The sequence below is a fragment of the Otolemur garnettii genome, unplaced genomic scaffold, assembly GCF_000181295.1.
Source record: "Otolemur garnettii isolate 467f Iridium unplaced genomic scaffold, OtoGar3 scaffold00141, whole genome shotgun sequence".
NCBI classification, from domain to species: Eukaryota; Metazoa; Chordata; class Mammalia; order Primates; family Galagidae; genus Otolemur; species Otolemur garnettii.
The window spans coordinates 501,978-510,319 of record NW_003852536.1 but is presented as its reverse complement, the minus strand read 5'-3'; the positions used below and the strand labels follow the sequence as shown (position 1 = coordinate 510,319).

General features: G+C 42.7%; 1 protein-coding gene across 1 annotated transcript in view; it reads left to right on the top strand.

Moving 5' to 3' along the window:
• Nucleotides 1-5,335: 5,335 nt before the first annotated feature.
• Nucleotides 5,336-8,342, top strand: part of CEP135 (centrosomal protein 135) — a 66,813-nt gene continuing 63,806 nt past the window's right edge. Inside the window, exon 1 of the mRNA XM_003798800.2 lies at nt 5,336-5,413. The gene's annotated coding sequence lies outside the window, so the exon portion shown is untranslated. The remainder of the gene's footprint in view (nt 5,414-8,342) is intronic.

The window sequence follows — 8,342 nt, the reverse complement described above, 5'->3', positions numbered from 1 at the left end:
CGTGGCTGGCGCCTTAGCCGGTTGAGCTATAGGCGCCGAGCCTAAGCTACAACTTTTAACCCAGCAGAAGAAAAACATGTTTTCCTTTTAGCTTTTAACTTCACAGCTGCTCTTTAACCAGTCACGTACATTTTTAAGCTAATCTTGTAGATACGTAGTATTGCCTGTATTTTAGAGGTCACACAGGTGACCAAGGAATTTGTGCCTGTTTCTCTTCTCATAATTAAGTTGAAAATGTGTCTTACTTCCTTGAAAAACAACTTTGTACTGCCTTTATTAAAATAAAGTTGTTTGGGCATTTGGGTGCTGGTGGTAGAGAAAAATATCCCAAACCTCCCAATTCCATCTTTGCCACCCAATTCCATCTCCATCTCTCATGTTTTTGTCATCTCTTGAGTTTTTATCTTTTGTGTTTTATTTTGTCTATTTTTATTTCATCATTTCCCACTGATGCCACTCTGGTTCGTTGACTTTTCAAGCTGGTTCTGGAGATCTTTTGTTCTTTGTACCACAGGAGATGGATCAACAGAATTGTCCAAGTGAGGTTCAGTGGAAGTCACAAGATTGTCTTCTTCACTGGAGACAGAATGGATCAGAACCATTAATTATAGTTAAATGGCAGTCAGTAGCCTGAAGCTGAAAACCCTCCCTTTAAAAACTCTGTATTTGGAGCAAGATTGCAGACTAGAAACATCTCCCTGTTAGCCACTCCTGGCAAGGCAGGGGAAAGAAAACCAACCATCTCTGACTGAGACACCCTACCTGAAGTTGTCACTTGGAGGTCATAGTGAGGTAGTGGGGAACAACAGGAGCCAGAGAGGAGGTCAGGAGCTGAGGAAAGCCACACAGAAGGTGACTGAGTTGGAAAGGTCCCTGCCCAGCCAGCCTTCCAACAGAGGACAAGAGAAGGGAAGGGGCTGTCCTGCAGGTTTTTGTTTTGGGGCTGGACTGTTTTCATCATTGAAACTGCCTTGGAGAGCTTAGACCAATGCCTGGACTCAAAGGGTGTTGAGCAGTGGGGTTTGAATACCAAGAGGGGTGACATTCCTTAGATGTTAGGTGGGCTGCCATTGTGGGAAGGTCATGAGGGAGAAACAGTCTGCAGGGTCCTAGTGCAGGTCCAGCTCTGGCATGCCTGATGAGCTTGAGCGTCCATTCTTGAGGTGAGCTGAGCTACTCTTGCACCCCAGGGAATTGTGGTCGGGGGCACTAGAAGATGTACCCCCTAAGGATTCTAGCTAGAGCTTTAAGACCCCCACCTCTTGGGAACTGAATTCTGATGAAGCAAACAGGCACTGACTGAGAGCAACTACGTCAGGAAGATAGGATCCAATATCCTAGGCAACTAAAGATTGGTTGCCCATGTGTTCTCCACCTCCAAACATCACATCCAAATATACGTATATATTGCAATATATACGTATATATAGAATAGAAATAGAATAGAAATATTATATGTATATAATATGATATATATTTCTATTATTTTTGCTCTGCTTTCCCAATTTTTTTTTAGGTTTTTTTCTTTTATTCTTTTCTTTCTTTCTTTCTTGCAGTTTTTGGCCGGGGCTGGGTTTGAACCTCTAGCATATGGGGCTGGTGCCTTACTTCTTTGAGCCACAGGTGCTGCTCTCTTTTATTCTTTTCTCTTTTTCATTGCTAGGGCTTTTTTTTTTTTTATTTTGGGTTGGTTGTATTTTTTTTTTCTTTTTGAGACAGAGTCTTACTATGTTGCCCTTGGTAGAGTACCATGGCATCACAGCTCATCAAGAGCTTACCTCCAACTCTTGGGCTTAAGTGATTCTCTTGCCTCAGCCTCCCAAGTAGCTGGGACTACAGATACCCACCACAACACCCAGCTATGTTTCTGTTGCAATTGTCATTGTTGTTTAGCTGACCCAGGCTGGATTCGAACCTTCCACCCTCGGTATATGTAGGTGGTGTTGTAACCACTGTGCTATGGGCACTGAGCCTGGTTGATTGTATTCTTAATCTTCTAGTTTCTTCAATAGCAAGGGGTCTTCCATTTTTGTTAAGGTGTTTCAGCCCCTTTCATTCTCTCTTTCTTTTTTCTTTCTCTTTTTCCCCTCATTTTTTGGGAGAGACTTATCTAAATTCTCATGTTCCCCACATACATTTCTCATATAACTGCTAAGATCATTCTGAAAATTAATGAAACAAAGAGTTGGTTTTTTAAAAATAAATAAAATTAATAAACCATTGACCAGATTAACTAAAAACAGAAAAGTAAAATCTCTAATAACCTCAATCAGAAATGAGAAAGGGGAAGTAACTACAGATATCACAGAAATGTAAAAGATTATCTCTGAATACTACAAGAAACTCTATGCCCTGAAATTTGACACTGTGGAGGAAATGGACCAATACCTGGAATCACATACTCTCCCTAGACTTAACCAAGAAGAAATAGATCTCTTGAACAGACCAATATCAAGCACTGAGATTGCAGAAACAAAAAAAATCAATAAAAGCTTCCAACAACAGCCAAAAACAAACAAACAAAACAACCAACAACAAAAAGAAACAAGAAATACAAACCCTGGACCAGATGGCTTCACAAGAATTCTATCAAATCTTCATAGAGGAGCTTATAGCCATACTGCAGCACCTATTCTAAAATAAAGAGAATAAACATAATTCACCATATCAATAGAACCAAAAACAAAGACCACATCATACCCTAAATAGGTGCATAAAAAGCATTTGATAAAATTCAGCTTCCTTTTCAAACAAGAACACTTAAGACTATAGGCATAGGTGGCATACTTCTTAAACTGATTGAAGCCATCTATGACAAACCCACAGCTAATATACTGAATAGAGTAAAACTGCAAGCTTTTCCACTTAGAAGTGGAACTGGACAAGGATGTCCTCTATCACCACTATTCGATATAGTGCTGGAAGTTCTAGCCAATGCAATCAGGCAGGAGAAGGAAATAAAGGGTATCCAAAAGTAGGCAGAGGAGGTCAAACTCTCACTCTTTGCCAATGATATGATCTTAGAGAATCTCAGAGACCCAACCATAAGACTTTTGGAAGTGAACGTTTTAAAGCAATAACTGAGAAAATGACATGAAGGCTGTGTTGACCAGTTGATGGAAGTATTTCAGATTGCATGTGAAAACCCCACACTGTACCCCAGAAGTGCATTAATGTACATAGTTACCATTCAATAAAAAAAAAAAAAGACTTTTGGAAGTGATCAAGAAATATAGTAATATCTCAGGGTATAAAATCAATGTCCACAAATCAGTAGCCTTTGTATAGGCCAATAATAGCCACACTGAGAAACTAATCAAAGACACAATTCCCTTCACAGTAGAGTCAAAGAAAATGAAATACCTAGAAATATACTTAACAAAAGAACTGAAAGAACTCTACAAAGAGAGGTATGAAACCCTAAGAAAAGAAATAGCAGAAGACATTAAAAAATAGAAGAGCATACCATGTTGCTGGCTGGGAAGACATAACATCATTAAAATATCTATACTTCCTGAAGCAATCTGCAGATTCAATGCAATCCCATTAAAATACCAACATTATATATTAATGGTTTGGACTTTTAAGTAAAAGAAAAACCAAAAATGGAGGGAGGGAAGAAGAAAGAAAAATAAGGAAGACAGGAAAGGTAGGAAGTATGGGAAGTACTTAGATTGAGATAATTTCAAAAATACTCATTTTAAAGTTTTCATCAGACTTGTTTCATCTGGAAAGAATTTGAGTTTGACTATTCTGTTGTTTATCTTTGTTAGCATAAGACTTCCTCTTTGTTTTGGCATTTTGGTTTGCAAGCTCATTTTCAGTGAAAGGTGTTTTTTTTTTTTTTTTCCTGTACATCTGTCTCTCTTCACTCCCCGTATCATAACTTTCACAGCTGAGAATTCTCAGCAGGGCATTTTGAGGCTCCTGTCTCATAGTGGTACTGGAATCCTATAGGCCCAGCCAGCAGGTTCAGTTTCTGTTGTAAGACTCTGTTTCTTCCTGCCTCCCTATCCGTGCAGTTTGCTCAAAGCCCTAGGACCTCAGTGGTAAGCAGCAAGAGTTGTGTTTTGTTCTGTTATACAACCAGCTACTCCTCTGTATGCCAAGAACATGGACCTGGACCTCAGGCTTTGGAGCTCAGCAGTGAGCCTGACCTCACTCTCAGTTCACCCATGGCTTTGTTCCTATTCACCTTTTTGTATTTGTTTGGGGGATTTTATTTTTACTTTTACTAATGACTGTGCATTTGGGGAAAGGGGAAGCCAAAGAGTTATCTTAACTGGAAGACTGATCCACAGCCATTTTTCTGTGATATTAATTTATTTACTGCTACCTCTTTTCAAAAAAGATGTTTGTTGTTCACTTGTAAAAGGTGCTGAAAGTCATCTACTGAACTCAACTCATTAAGGCTTGAGAAAGCAGAGGAGGCGCACCAAAGGGAAATGTCCCATCAATACATAAATGGGCACAACTTCACAACCCACAGAGCATGTATACGCTTCCTATGGCATGTATACGAAGAGTAAGCACATTTTCCAAGTGGAAGGCCTAGTCAGAAGAGAGGGAAGTAAACAGGAATAGAATGGAACTCAGCTCTGATCGTCAAAGTCTTCAGGGTTGAAACAGGATTCTAGAATTTGACTATGTGTTTTCCATCTGTGAGCAGAGTCACTATAAACGGTTTATTTCAATTTAACTCTACTCACAAATGTTTACTGTGGTAGGTGCTAGAGACACATAGTTGAGTATAATAATTTATCTCTGATTCAAGGAATTCACAATTGAGGACTGCAGGGAGAGACATATAAACAAAGTAATTACGTTTTGAAGGATGGATTCTATTAGGTTCTACACGCGTCCTTACGGGGATACGGCAATGGGGCAACAATTAATTGTATTGGGTGGCTGTCCGGGAAAGATGCAAAGACAACGTCATTATCTGCGTTGGGAAGGACATGGTAAGCACGCGCACAGCTGGCAGGGGAAGGCTAATCCAGCAGCAGGGACCCGCTGGGACAGCGTTTCCACCGCGCACAGGCGACCCACGCCCTCTGCTGGTTGGAAGATGCCAGCTCAGGCACCCGCTGAGGTTCCGCATTTGCCGGCCGCCGGCCGCCAGGGGGCACTGTGGCCTCGCGCCGTCGGGGCCGTTGCATTTCCGGGCCCGGGGCCCAGCACGGCGCCAGCGGACCCGCTCGCCTTCACCGCGCGAAGCGCCGCGCCTCTTCCGCTGCTCCCGTTACCCGGGCAACCGGGGCGCCTCCTCCGTGCCGGCCCGGATCCGCTGTCGGCGCCATTTTCAAACCACTCTACCTCCGGAGCCGGTGGCCGGGGAGACAGAACCATCGAGGAAGGCGCCTCCCGAGGGCGATGCGGCTGCAGAAGGAGGAAGCGGGGGCCGGAGCTGCCGGTGAGTCCGGACGCTGGGGCGGGAGGGGCGGACAGCGGCGGCGCCTTCGCCCGCGTCTCCCGGACGGTCCCCGCGAGTCGAGCCCGAGCGCTGCCAGAGGCCGCGCGGCCGCGGGAGGACGTGGAGCCGATCCGGGTGGGGCGCGGGGACCCGCCACCAGCCCGGCCTCCCACACCCGCTTGCGCCACTGTGATAGTAAAGTTGCAAACTCCAAATTAGCCGGGGATGTCTGTGTGGGCTGTGCAGACCAGCCTGCTGGCGACTGATGGAGTCATTTAAAAATTAAAATGCCCTCTCAGTGTGAGAATGATAGTTCTCTTTGTAACAGAAATTCCCCCAAGAGTAGAAAGACAGCCAATCTTTGCCCAGCAACTTTGTAAACATCCCCTCTGCCTTCCAGGAAAGGTTCAGAGATACCCCTCTGTGAACGGGTTTCTTTGGGGGATTTGTTGCTTTTTTAAAGCCCTTGTGATTGGAAACATACAGACTTACAGGATGTTTTTGTAAAATAAGATGTTCTGCTTTTCAGATGTCAGTGCTCCCGAGTTATGTATACTCCTAACGTGTATGTGCTGGGATCCCCAAACTTAACCTTTTATGTTGTTTTGCTAGCAATTTAGAGTATAGCCACAATGTTTGCAAGGAGGGTATGGGGGAAGGCGAGGATCCCTGGGTGGGGAAAGCTGAATCCATGTTTTGTCCATAGGAGGATTGAAATCTGTTCGGACTATTGAGGCCCTCACCATGATTTATTGATATATATTCAGTCTCATCTCTCCCTCCCCAAAGCAGGATGTAAGAAGGTATTTTTTTTTCTAGGTAACCAGAATTGGTAGCAGATAAAGAGGAGAAATATTTGTTGCAGACTCTGCCAGTAATACGCCTGAGTTTGTCAGGGGTATTTTTGATGTCTGCAGGAGTTTCCCTAAAACTCCCTGTGTCAATTAGGTCCCTTTTGTGGAAGGAACCTAGAAATCCGTGGGGAAGCCACTCAGAGAAAAGGTTACCAAGAGCAGAGAGTAAGATTTGTAGAAAGGAGTAACCAAGAAGACGTATTAATTTAGACAATTAATGGTAATTAATTGGTAATTAATTAGTGGTAATTTCAGGCCACCTGGTACAGAAAGCAGAGTGCTGACCTCCAATGGCTGCACATTTGCTTTGTGTTCATGTAGTTTGGGAACGGTTACTTTCTTGAGGGATCCTTCCCTCTCCTTTAAATAGGAATATCATTGACCTTTTCTCCCTCATAGGGGAGTTGTGAAGAGCAAGTTTTTACGTGTATTGACACGCATGCATTGCATCTTTTATAAACTTTAAAAAACAACGGTGATGTAAAGCAAAGTTTTTATTTGGTTAAGAAATATGACTACATTTAGTTGGCAAAGGTCAGAAAAGAACAAAGTTTCTAAAGAAATGATCTTTGGGTGATTCCCTTTTAGGGCAGACACTTATATGGTAAAAATGCATAGATCTCAAGCATCCTATTAGAAAAGCTTTCTTAAATGTACACACATATATACCTGTGTCACCAGCACTGCCAATCAGCATAATATTTTCATCACCCTAGAAGTTATCTCTTTGCCCTTCCAGCCAATCTCCACCACACCCAGGTCTACTGCTGTTCTAATTTCTGTCTCCATAGTTTAATTCTGCCTGGTCTTGAACTCTCTGTAAATGGAATCATATGTGTCTGGCTTCTTTTGCTCAAATGATGGTTTTGAGATTCATCCATGTTATTGGTATGTATCAGTTTCTTCCCTTTAGGCCTGTCTTACTATGTGGTGTGAGATGTTACAGTTTATCACTTTTGTTATTGATGGGTTGTTTCCACTTTCCAGCTATCACACATAAAACTACTGTGAGCATTCTTGCAGTCTTTTTGTAGATGTTTATTTTCATTTCCTTGCAAAAATGACTAGGAATAGAATTACTCAGACATAAAGTAGAAGTATTTAACTTTATAAGAAACTGCCAGACTTCTTCCAAGGAGATTTTTACACTCTTGTCAGCAGTGTGTGGAAATTGCTGTTACTCCACGTCTTTGCAGACATCTGGTATTGATCCTTTTAATTTTAGCTATTTCAGTGTGGGCAAAGATGCACCTCATTGTGGTTTTAATTTGTTTTTCCCTGATAACTAATGTTAAGCATATTTTCATATGATTATTCCCAATCAGATGTCTTTTGTAAAGTGCCTCACATCTTTCACACAATTGCATTTTAGGTTTTCTTATCACTGAGTAGTAAAAGTTCCTTTTATAGGCTCAGCGCCTGTAGCTCAAGCAGCTAAGGCACCAGCCACATAGACCAGAGCTGGCGGGTTCAAATCCAACCCAAGTCTACCAAACAACAATGACAGCCAGAACCAAAAAATAGCCTGGGATTGTGGTGGGAGCCTGTGGTCCCAGCTACTTGGGAGGCAAGAGAATAGCTTAAGCCTAGGAGTTGGAGGTTGCTGTGAGCTGTGATGCCACGTCACTCGACCCAGGGCAACAGCTTGAGGTTCTGTCTCAAAAAAAAGTTCATTTTATAGTCCATATAAAAATCCTTTCTCAAATTTCATAAATACTTTCTCATACTCTCTGGTTTGCCTTTTGGTTGTTTTGTTGTTCGTTTTAGAGAAGGTCTCCATCTGTTCCCCCTGCTAAAGTGTAATGGCATCATCATGGCTCACTGCAACCTCAGACTTCTAGGATCAGGTGATCCTTCTGCCTCAGCCTCCCGTGTGGCTGGGACTACAGGCACGTGCCTCACGCTTGGCTGATGTCTATATTTTTTGTAGGGAAGAGGTGCACTCTGCTGCTCAGACTGGTCTTGAACTGCTAACCTCAAGTGATCCTCCTTCCTTGGCCTCTCAGACTGCTAGGATTATAGGCAGGACCCACCATGTCCAGCCTCTTTTCCTATTCTTTTTTTTTTTTTTTTTT